Source organism: Haematobia irritans, chromosome 4, assembly GCF_050003625.1.
Source record: "Haematobia irritans isolate KBUSLIRL chromosome 4, ASM5000362v1, whole genome shotgun sequence".
Classification (NCBI taxonomy): domain Eukaryota; kingdom Metazoa; phylum Arthropoda; class Insecta; order Diptera; family Muscidae; genus Haematobia; species Haematobia irritans.
Window position 1 is genome coordinate 90,987,327 of NC_134400.1, and position 12,877 is coordinate 91,000,203.

Here is a 12,877-nt window from a genome sequence, read left to right on the forward strand (position 1 = left end):
GGTATCTTATACCTTCTTAATATTGTCTTCTAAATTTAAAGATAGTTAGATAAAACAAGTATATACAGCACTAAGTTCGGTCGGGCCGAATCTTAAATACCCACCACCATGAACCAAATATTAGGGTTTCCTTTGAAATTTCAGGAGGGCTTGAGGACACTTCCCGAAGATAAATTTAAAGATTTCACCTATGAGGACTATACAGATTCTGGATTTATAAGAACCAATTATTAGGGTTTCCTTTGAAATTTCAGGAGGGCTTGAGGACTTGAGGACACTTCCCGAAGATAAATTTAAAGATTTCACCTGAGGACTATACAGATTCTGGATTTATAAGAACCATTTTTGTTTGAGTTTTAGAGGAATCATTAACATCTCTTGTAAGTGTGCAAGAAAATTATAAAATAACGTCTTGATTTGAAGTTTTAAATCTGTAGATTTTCACCCGAGAAGTAAAATCTGGAAATTTTACATTGAGTTTCAAGCAATTTTCATGATCAGTGCGCCTTCTACACCCTCAAGAAGTGAAGTCGGTCTATATTGAGGCTTTACCAAATGGACCGATAAAAACTTAATCCGATACACGTTTTTGTGAGCCTAAAATACCAGAATATTTACAATTTCAGGCAAATCAGATAAAAACTACGGTTTCTAGAAACCCAAGGAGTTAAATCGGGAGATCGTTCTTATGGGGGCTATACTAAAATATGGACCGATACCTACCGTTTCCGGCACACCTCTTTATGACCCGAAAATACATCTAGATTTCCAATTTCAGGCAAATAGGATAAAAACTTCGGATTCTAGAAGCCCAAGAAGTAAAATCGGTCTATATGGGGGCTATACCAAAATATGGACCGATACTCACCATTTTCGGTACACCTCTTTATGGTCCTAAAATACCTCTAGATTTACAATTTCAGACAAATTGGGTAAAAACTACGGTTTCTATAAGCCCAAGACCCCAAATCGGGAGGTCGTTTTATATGGGGACTATATAAAAACCTGGATATAGCCCATCTTCGAACTTGAACTACCTGCACACAAAAGACGAGTTTGTGCAAAATTTCAGCACGATTGCTTCATTACTGAAGACTGTAGCATGATTACAACAGACAGACAGCCAGACAGACGGACATCGTTATATCGTCTTAGAATTTCTCCATGATCAAGAATATATATACTTTATACAGTCGGAAATCGATATTTCGATGTGTTACAAACGGAATGACAAACTTATTATACCCCCGTCACTATTCTATGGTGGTGGGTATAAAAATTTGTGTGTGCGTATAACTTTAAGAACCTCCCCCTCATATCCTCATATTTGACTTCTTGTTAGTATTTTCCGCTAAGTTAATACAAAACAAGTAAGTAAAGTTTAAATATTTCAATATGAACCGTTTTAGACAATTTTTTTTTTAAATTTTCTCAAAATGTCTAGACTCAAAATTTAAATGGGTAATGACCGGGACGGACCACAATGTTAGTAAAAACGTATTGGAAATATTTAAATTGCATAAAATTTCACAAATCTTCATTTATGATTTATAGGTCGATACATACGAATTAGAATATAGGTAAATTTGAATCATTTTTGCGAGTTTTCGACTTAAAAGTGACGATTTTACAAGGAACGTATGGATATTTTGGCCATATTTGCTAAAATAGGAAGAACATATATATGTGGACTTTGTCTAATTCAGAGCCGATTTTGATAAAATTTGGCACACATTGCTAAAATTTTAATTGAACTCTCAGTGCAAAACATCAACATTTTCGAGATGAAACTTTGGCCTCCGTGGTCATATGAATCTAAATATGGGAGTTATATCTAAATCTGAACCGATTTTAACCAAATTTGGCATGTGCAACAAGAATGTTAGTACTACTCTCTGTGCAAAACTTCAAGCAAATCGGAGTGAAATTTTGACCTCTGGGGCATTATAAGTGCGTATCGGACGAAATATATATATGGCAGCTATATCTAAATCTGAACCAATTTCAACTAAATTTGTGCATGCATAGTAAAAATGTTATTCCCATTCCCTGTGTACAATTTTAAGTAAATCGGACGAAAATTTTGATCTACGGTGGTCATATCTTAAATAAGACGACAGATATATATGGCAGCTATCTCTAAATCTGAACCGATTTCAATAGGGATCGTCTTTGAGCCGAAAAAGGACTCTATGCCAAATTTGAGGACGATCGGACTTAAACTGCGAACTGGACTTTGCACACAAAAATACATCAACAGACAGACAGACGGACAGGCAGCCAGACGGACATCGCTAAATCGACTCAGAATTTAATTCTAAGCCGATCGGTGTACTAAAAGATGGGTCTATGACTACTCCTTCTCGGCGTTACATACAAATGCATACAATTATTATACCCTGTACCACAGTAGTGGTGAAGGGTATAAACATGGTCATAATACGATTTTGAAGGATTTGATTCACAATCTACGGTGGTGGACACATAAGATTTGGCCCAGACGAACTTATGATTTTATGATTTTATTATTTAATTATTTCGATTTCCCTTTCGTCTCCTCAATCATTTTTATACCCTCCACTATAGGATGGAGGTATATTAACTTTGTCATTCCGTTTGTAACACATCGAAATATTGCTCAAAAACCCGATAAAGTATATATATTCTGAAATTCTGAGTCGATCTATGCATGTCCGTCCGTCCGTCCGTTGAAATCACGCTAACTCCCGAAGGAAACAAGCTATCGACTTGAAACTTGGCACAAGTAGTTGTTATTGATGTAGGTCGGATGGTATTGCACATGGGCCATATCGGTTCACTTTTACGTATAGCCCCCATTTAAACGGGTCCCTAGATTTGGCTTGCGGAGTCTCAAAGAGAAGCAAATTTCATCCGATCCGGCTAAAATTTGGTACATGATGTTGGTATATGGTCTCTAACAATCATGCAAAAATTGGTCCATATCGGTCCTTAATTATATATAGCCCCCATATAAACCGATCCCCAGATTTGGCTTGCGGAGCCTCTAAGAGAAGCAAATTTCATCCGATCCGGTTGAAATTTGGAACATGATGTTGGTATGTAGTCTCTAACAACCATGCGAAAATTGTTTCACATCGGTTCATAATTATATATAGCCCCCATATAAACGGATCCCCAGATAAACTTGCGGATCCTCTTAAAGGAGCAAATTTCATCCGATCCGACTGAAATTTGGTACGTGGAGTTAGTATATGGTCTCCAACAACCATGCAAAAATTGGTCCATATCGGTTCATAATTATATATTGCCCGATCCTCACATTTGACCTCCGGAGGTCAATTCATCCGATCCGGTTGAAATTTGGTACATTTCGCTAGTGTATGGCCGATAACAACCATGTCATACGAGTATATAACCCCCAAATAAACCGATCCCCAATCACAGAAAAATCACGATTGCCACTCTATCCAAAAATAATTTACCCAAAATTTTATTGCCATAGAAAATGTTGCCAAAATTTTATATTTCTATAGAAAATTTTGTCAAAATTTTATTTCTATAGAAAATTTTGTCAAAATTGATTTCTATAGAAAATTTTGTCAAAATTTTATTTCTATAGAAAATTTTGTCAAAATTTTATTTCTATAGAAAATTTTGCCAGAATTTTGTTTCTGTAGAAAAATTTGTAAAAATGTTACTTCTATAGAAAATTTCATAGTTGGAGAGGAATATTTTGCAAAATCTTTCAAAATATCAAGAATTCTACCAATTACCAATTAGTAAAAAATCTGGCATTTTTGGTAGACTCGTCTTCATAATTGTATATAGCCCCCATATAAAGCGAGCCCCATATTTCAATTCTGGCTATATAATTACCGCACAGAAGTTCATATCGGTTCGTAAATATTTCTTCCCTATATATACCAGTCAAGAACTGAATATATACACCCATAGAAAAAAATCATGAACGGAAATCATGAAATCATGAACAACACACATGTGTTGTCAAACTGAGAACAAATGGGGACAATCTGAGAACGTAAAAATGACACCATACGTTTTCAAAACAACAACCGGTGTTCATGATCTGAAAACGTAATGGTTACGAATTTATAAACAAAATTAAAAACAGATTTCCCCTACCGTGACTCGAACCTGTGTTGCCTGCACGATACACGTTAACAGTCGCCTTAGCACATTGCACCAACGGCGGTGTTACCATAACAACGTCTAACGATTATTTTAAGACTTTTCATGACCAAAGAAAAACGAATGTCGTTCATGAAATCGTGAACGCCCGTGGGCGAAATCGTGAACATTCCGTTTTGATTTTTTGTGAACGTTTCCGTTTCATTTTGACAACGTCCGTTCACGATTGTGAAACGCAATTTTTTCTATTAGTGTACGTATTTAATCGACCTTTTGTTTTGTCTACTATATATCCCGCATGGACTAACATACAATTTAGAAGTTGATGTTAAGAAGTTTTAAGATGCCTTGCCATCGGCCGCAACCCAAGACATTTAATTGTAGATGACCATCTTTAGTAGAAGTTTCTACGCAATCCATGGTGGAGGGTACATAAGATTCGGCCTGGCCGAACTTACGGCCGTATAGACTTGGAAATATTTTCATTGGACGAACATGAACCGGTTATACCACAATGTAAACTGTGTTCTGCTCATAGTAGACTCAAGACTGCTCAATGGTCCTTAATTTTTACATAAAACTTAATACAGTTTCTTTGATCCATTTTTTATACCCTTCACCAAGAAGGAAACGCCAAGAAGGAAAAGTCTGAGACCCATCGTTTAGTATACCGATCGTCTTAGAATTAAATTCTGAGTCGATTTAGCGATGTCCGTCTGTCTGTCTGTCTGTCCGTCTGTCTGTCTGTTGATGTATTTTTGTGTGCAAAGTACAGATCGCAGTTTTAGTCCGATTGTCCTAAAATTTGGTATAGGGTCCTGTTTCGGCTCAAAGACGATCCCTATTGATTTTGGAAAAAAATCGGTTCAGATTTAGATATAGCTGCCATATATATTTTTCACCGATCTGGTCATAATTGGCGTGTATATCAACCGATCTTCCTCAAATTCCGTACATCCGAATATTTTATGAGTCTCGAAAAACTTGCAAAATATCAGCCAAATCGGTTTAGATTTAGATATAGCTCCCATATATAGCTATCGCCCGATTTACTCTCATTTGCCCACAGAGGCCAATTTTTTGCTCCGATTTAGTTGAAATTTTGCACAGGGAGTATAGTTAGCATTGTAGCTATGCGTGCCAAATTTGGTTGAAATCGGTTCAGATTTAGATATAGCTCCCATATATAGCTTTCGCCCGATTTACACTCAAATGACCACAGAGGCCAATTTTTTGCTCCGATTTAGTTGAAATTTTGCACAGGGAGTATAATTAGCATTGTAGCTATGCGTGTCAAATTTGATTGAAATCGGTTCAGGTTTAGATATATCTCCCATATATAGCTTTCGCCCGATTTACACTCATATGACCACAGAGGCAAATTTTAAACTCCGATTTAGTTGAAATTTTGCACAGGGAGTAGAATTAGCATTGTAACTATGCGTGCCAAATTTGTTGACATCGGTTCAGATTTAGATTTAGCTCCCATATATATGTTTTTCTGATTTCGACCAACATTTTCCTTGTAAAATCGCCACTGCTTAGTCGAAAAGTTGTAAAAATGACTCTAATTTTCCTTAACTTCTAATACATATATATCGAGCGATAAATCATAAATAAACTTTTGCGAAGTTTCCTTAAAATTGCTTCAGATTTAAATGTTTCCCATATTTTTTTACTAAAATTGTGTTCCACCCTAGTGCATTAGCCAACTTAAATTTTGAGTCTATAGATTTTGTAGAAGTCTATCAAATTCTATCCAGATCGAATGATATTTAAAAGTATGTATTTGGGGCAAACATTTATATATAGCCCCCAACACATTTGACGGATGTGATATGGTATCGAAAATTTAGATCTACAAAGTGGTGCAGGGTATAATATAGTCGGCACCGCCCGACTTTAGACTTTCCTTACTTGTTTATATAATAAACAAGTATAAAGTGAGGCGTGCCGAATAATCATACCAGACATTTTCAAAAGTCGGAACCTTATCTAAATCTTAAAAAAAACTCCATAGAAATTGTGATTTTACAGGGCGTAGGATATGACACATATGGGGAAATAATGACTCACGTTATGTTTAAAATATGGGTATTCTGGCATATCTGCCGATTGGGATCAAATTTTATTATAATTTTAAATCTATCCTCTGGGTAAAATTTCAAATCATTTGGAGTAAAATCCCATTGAAAGTGGTTGCATAATAGGAAATTTTCCAAATGTGGGTGTACATACATATCTAAACCTTAATCAATATGAACATATTGCTAAAATGTTAATTCTACTCTTATCTAAAAATTTCAAATAGATCGGAATGAAACTTTGGCCTCCGGTGGTTATATGAATCTAGATCGGTCGAAAGAAATACATGGGAGTTATATATAAATATAAACAGATTTGACTGAGTTCGAATGATAAGCACGTTAATTATAAACAAATATATATGGCTGCTATGTCTAAATCTGAACCAATTTTTTCAAAATCAATGGCGATGGTATTTGAACCGTAGTAGGACCCCTTACCAAATTCGAGAACAATCGGACTTAAACTACGAGCAGTACTCTGAACACAAAAATACATGGACAGAGAGAAAGACGGACTAAATCAACTCTGAATTTAATTCTAAGACGATTGGTATAGTAAATGATGGATCTCCGACCCTATATAGACCCATTACTACCTGTACCACAGTAGTGATGAAGGGTATAAAAATCGAAAAAAACATGACTAACCATTTTTGACAAAAACAGACTGACGATGGTTGATATTACCACCAAATGAAGAGGACAAGTGTGGCAATATAATAGAAACAAGTAAATACGGCCGTAAGTTCGGCCAGGCCGAATCTTATGTATCATCAAATTGAACGATTCCCTATACCTATTCCAATCAGCTTTCCTAACATTTGGCGGAAATATGGTCTTTGAAGTACGAACAGCCAATCTGAAACTGATGTAGCGATGATCTGAGAAGCTATGTTCCCTCAAAACTTGCCACTCAGATATCTTATCATTCAGTTCCGGAGAGGTCAACGTTACGTCCAAAACCTCTTGTCTGTTCCTGGTGACGAAGGTTGGTGCATCTCCCTTATTGCAAACTACCAGGTTAGTACGCAAAATAAACTCTATTAGCGACTCTCCCCTTGCATTAGTATCACTACTTCCCCAAATACTATGATGTGCATTTGCATCGCATCCCATAATGAGTTTTGTCTTTGTTTTTAGTGACTCCTCAACTAAGGTCTTAACGGCACAGGGTGGCATATCCCTATCATGTCCCATGTAGACCGAAGATACCCAATATTTGCATGTGGATATCTCTAGACTGGCTACGACAGTGTCTGCATTGCTCAATGAAGGAATCAGAAACAAGTTTAGTTCGTTTTTAGCAATTATACATGCTCGATTTATATCGTTACCGGTATTATGCAAAAGTTTGAAACCCGGAGTGCTTAATTCACAGATCTTGTTCTTATATGTGTATGGTTCTTGAATAAGAACTATATCTATGTCTTCTTTCATCAGGAGAACTTTTAAGGCAGCACAAGCGGCCTTACAATGGTGAAGATTTATCTGGAGGAACCGTAGAACCATCCAAATTTTCAACCACCGTCACATCAGCCGCTTCAATTGAGTCATCAAGGGCTTCCTCTTCACAGATCTCGGTGACTCTCGCAACAATCCGCGGTTCAGCTTTGGTGAGGCTTGAGCCTGTAGAAACTTCCCGCATATGATTTTCGCCATAGTCTGCAGGTTTTATGTCTCCTTCGGCTTCGCTAGGAGATTTTTTCACTGCTGACTCTACCGGAGGCTTGTCCGTTTCGGTATCCTTTGGCTGATCGCTTTTGTATACCTTCATATGGATATCATGAAAGCCATAACTTACGCGTCCTTGGGTCTGGGCTAGATGTGGCATCGACTCTATGTTTAATATAAACACCGCATGTCGTCTTGGTCCATCCACCTCATCCAAACGACCAACCTTCCAATGGGCGGTTGGAAGATCTGGGTTACATTCTTTTAGTCTCTCTAGTATTGACTCAGGATCAGGAGGGTTTGCCGGTATCCATGCATGTGCTCTAGGTTTAGCCGGTATGTCTTTTTTATCGACTAACTCCAAAGCGGCTCCTTCCCAAACTTCACCAATTAGCATCAATGCATCTTTAAAGCAATCCATAGACCTCTGGTCTGCAAAAGCTACTAACTTATATCGTCCTTGATACCATCCAGCATCTTGCCGTCGAGGACTTGGTCCGGGAAACTTTTTTCGCACCTCTGAGTAGACACCAGACATCGCGTTCTCAATTTCCCCCCATTTTTGCCTTGGAATCATACCGTCCAATGCTCCTTTATTAATAATAGCCATCACAAGGCTGTCTTTTGCAACTGAGGCAAACGATCTTTGATCCCGTTTAGAGGATGGCAGCTCATCCGGTGATCGTTCCCTTTTTCCAGCTTCAAGAATTCCTTGAGCCCATTTTAAGGAATCGCTTTGCTTAGCCGACAACGTGCTTGGGTCGACTGATCCTAATTTCTTTAGGATAAACAAAGCATTTCTTCGTTCCTTGAATCTCTTTCGAGAGGGATTGCCTCCTTTTGATGTCGTCACCTTAGAAAAGGTTCGACTTGCCAAAGTGTCACCGCCAGTCGACCCGTCTACAGGTCGACTAATTGGGCCTGACTCTTGGTCGCTGCCCAAATTTATAACTTCAGTCGTTACCCGTCCACTGGGCCCTGAAGTTAGCAACCCAGTGGATGACTTTGAATTTCGCTGCATGGTGGTTTATTATTTCCACCACACGTGAAATTCGTAATAAGTACTTATTACGTTGAAATACTCCGCTATTAGAAAACACGTCCGTTCAGTTCGACGGTTGAAATAATATGGCATGGTTGTTAGAGACCATATACACCATGTACCAAACCTCAGCCGGATCGGATGAAATTTGCTTCTCTTAGAGGCCTCACAAACCGTTTATATGGGGGCTATACGTAAAAGTGGACCGATATGGTCCATTTGCAATACCATCCGACCTACATCAATAACAACTACTTGTGCCAAGTTTCAAGTCGAAACCACCATGGATTGCGTAGAAACTACTACGAAAGACTGTCATCCACAAATTTCAACTCACTCGGATGAAATTTGCTCCTCCAAGAGGCTCCAAAACCAAGTCTCGGGATCGGTTTATATGGGGGCTGTAATTGATTATGGACTGATATGGACCACTTTTGGCATGGTTGTTAAATATCATATACTACCACCACGTTCCAAATTTCAAAAGGCACCGGAGGTCAAATCTGGCGATCGGTTTATATGGGAGCTATATATAATTATGGACTGATAGGAACCAATTCCTGCATGGTTGTTGGATACCATATACTAACATTACGAACCAAATTTCAACCGAATGGGAAGAATTTTGCTCTTCCAAGGTGCTCCGGAGGTCAAATCTGGGGATCGGTTTATATTGGGCCTATATATAAGTATGGACCGATATCGACCTATTTTTGCATGGGTGTTTGAGGCCATATATTAACATCCCGTACCAAATTTCAACTGAATCAGATGAATTTTGGTCTTCCAAGAGGCTCCGGAGGTCATATCTGGTGATCGGTTTATATGGGGGTTATATATAATTATGGACAGATATAGACCAATTTTTGCATGGTCATTAGAGACCAAAAACTAACATCATGTACCAAATTTCAGCCGGATCGGATGAAATTTGCTTCTCTTAGAGGCTCCGCAAGCCAAATCGGGGGATCGGTTTATATGGGGGCTATATATAATTATGGACCGATGTGAACCATTTTTTGCATGGTTCTTAGAGACCATATACACCATTTACCAAATCTCAGCCGGATCGGATGAAATTTGCTTCTCTTAGGGGCCTCACAAACCAAATTTTGGGTCCGTTTATATGGGGGCTATACGTAAAAGTGGACCGATATGGCCCATTTGCAATACCATCCGACCTACATCAATAACAACTACTTGTGTAAAGTTTCAAGTCGATAGCTTGTTTCGTTCGGAAGTTAGCGTGACTTCAACAGACGGACGGACATGCTCAGATCGACTTAGAATTTCACCACGACCCAGAATATATATACTTTATGGGGTCTTAAAGCAATATTTCGATGTGTTACAAACGGAATGACAAAGTTAATATACCCCCATCCTATGGTGGAGGGTATAAAAATGCGAAAATACGTAACTCTAGAAATTTTAAAATAACGGTTATTCTTCGATCAGGTCTCGAATATATCCAAGGAGTTTATAGACTTACGTATTGAGCCACCGTGGTGCAATGGTTAGCATGTCCGCCTACATACATACACAGGGTCGTGGGTTCAACCCCAGTTTCGACCAAAACACGGTGGATTATCCCTCCTCAGTAATGCTGGTGATATTTCTGAGTGTTTCAAAGCTTCTCTAAGTGCTTTCACTGCAATGTGGAACGCCGTTCGGACTCTGCTATAAAAAAGAGGTCCCTTGTCATTGAGTTTAATATAGAATCGGCCAGCGCTCAGTGATGCCACTATACCTAACTTAACTTACGTACAGATGAGCACCAAATGTGATTTAAATCTTGCCATACTTTGATCTAGCCTTCATGTAACATACATTGATCTCCGGATTTTATAAAAATTTTGGTAATACACAGTATATTTGGCAATAGCATTCCTTGAAGTCGTTTAACTCTAGTGTCATTCAAGCCACAAAGGGCCCAAGAAAACAGCTAGTTCGAATTTTCACAACATTCGGCCCCAATGGCACAATATCCCATTTTAAGGTAAAGTTGCAAAATATGAAATAACACGTCAAATTATATGAAACATTTTTGTCTGCACATTCGCTTTACTACACCCTAAAAAAAAATCGCTTCTTTAACATATGTTCCAAACATATTTTGCAGGAAGCACATATATTATTGGATACTGCCGAAACATTAATATGTTTGTTTTATGTGAACATATTATATGTTTGGAAGCATTTTGAGCCCAAAAATATTATATGCTTGGAAGAATTTTTCCCAAAGACGATTGTGCTCATTTCCCAACATACTCGTAATTTTCACTTCGACGAAATATTTTAGTTCTTGGCACCTTTTTCTGTAATACAAATAATGTTGAAGAAATTATTCAATTTTATAAATTTTACCTTTCGCCTGCACGGAGAATCGAACCGAGGACCATACAGTTTGTAAACCAACACACTATCCACTGGGCTACGTAGCTGTTATAGTCACCAGTTGATAATTATCGTTATAAGTTACATTTATATAGCATAGTTTGCAGCGCCCACGAGCCCATGCAAACATAACATTATTTAAAAGAAACATACATTTGTTTGCCACGTGGAGCAGTGGTTAGCATGTCTGCCTTGCATGCAAAGGGTCGTGGGTTCAATCCCTGCTCGGACCGAACACTTTTTTTTTTAATTTACACATTTATATTTATACTATATTAATTTTTTATAATGAAACTTCGAAATGTGGGTTATTAAAGATTTATAGTCAGTAACAGTGCTTGATATAAACGAAATTGACTGATTTTTGGATAATATATCATATTTTTTTTTTATTGCAAAAATAGCAATTTTGTTTTTGGTACAAAACTTTAAAATTTATAATATAAACATAAATTTATTTAGGCGTGAACAGTTTTTTACTAGCATTTAAAACCATCGCTCTGAAATGCCTTTTAATTTTCTTTAATAATTCATTGTAAAATAAACTTTTTATATTGTTTTAGCTGCAAAACTCGAACTTAATGCCCGCTTTTATATTTGAAGGTGTCCGTCAACTCCTCGTGGACTACTTATTAATAAAGAGGAACTAAACTTTGTTTTTATATATTTTACTGTGTAATTTTTCACTATTTCCTCCTTATTTCATTTTACTGTCCCAACTCTAAAAAGAGTATAGTGCCCTTTCGTTATTTTTATGAAGACCCCTGATTTCTTTTAACGTACCAAGAAAAAGATTGCTCCCATAATGCCAAAATGATAAACAAAACACATGTCCACACATACATAAAATGCTGCTCTCAAGGCAAAAACATATGCTGTTTGTTTTTCAAATGTCTATTCTCTTGGTTCCGAATGTCTATTCTCTTTATTCAAATTAAATAATATTTAGACTTAAGCATATCAAATTTTTGGCCTTACCATAAAACAGTTTTCCGAAACAACATACAAGCGGTTTCACAGAAATTGTTCTCTTTTGATTCTTTCGCTGTGTTATGTTGATATCTTTTGTCAACTCTCCCGGTTTCCATCTCTATTTCTTTCTCTATATGTTACTCTCTCTGTCGCATTGAATAAAATATCACTACATATGTATGTTTAGTCGAAATTTGTAAATTTATACATGTTTGCATTCACACATATGATTTTTATGAAACATTCATGCCCCAAACATAATATATTCTAACATATTAACATAGATGTCCCAAACATTTAGTGTTAGTTTAGGAAAATACATGTTTGTACTTAAATATATTGTGTTTTAAAATTGTGCCCGAAACACATTTTGTTTACATCGGAACATATAAAAAACATATATTTCTAACAGTGTATATCTATCCCAGCAAAAAAATTTGGAAGTTCTTCCAAATGCACAACTTTAAAAGAACCCCAAAAGGTTCTTTATTTTAGCTAACCAGGAAGTTATTTTACTTCAATTTTGTATAACTTGGTTTTTCATACTTTTAATGGGTAATTTTAACATTTTATACCC

General features: G+C 37.0%; 1 protein-coding gene across 16 annotated transcripts in view; it reads left to right on the forward strand.

The window, feature by feature from the left end:
• The window catches only part of Shab (potassium voltage-gated channel shaker cognate b), a 559,117-nt gene that overhangs the window by 530,352 nt on the left and 15,888 nt on the right, over nt 1-12,877 (forward strand). The gene's annotated exons all lie outside the window — the stretch shown is intronic.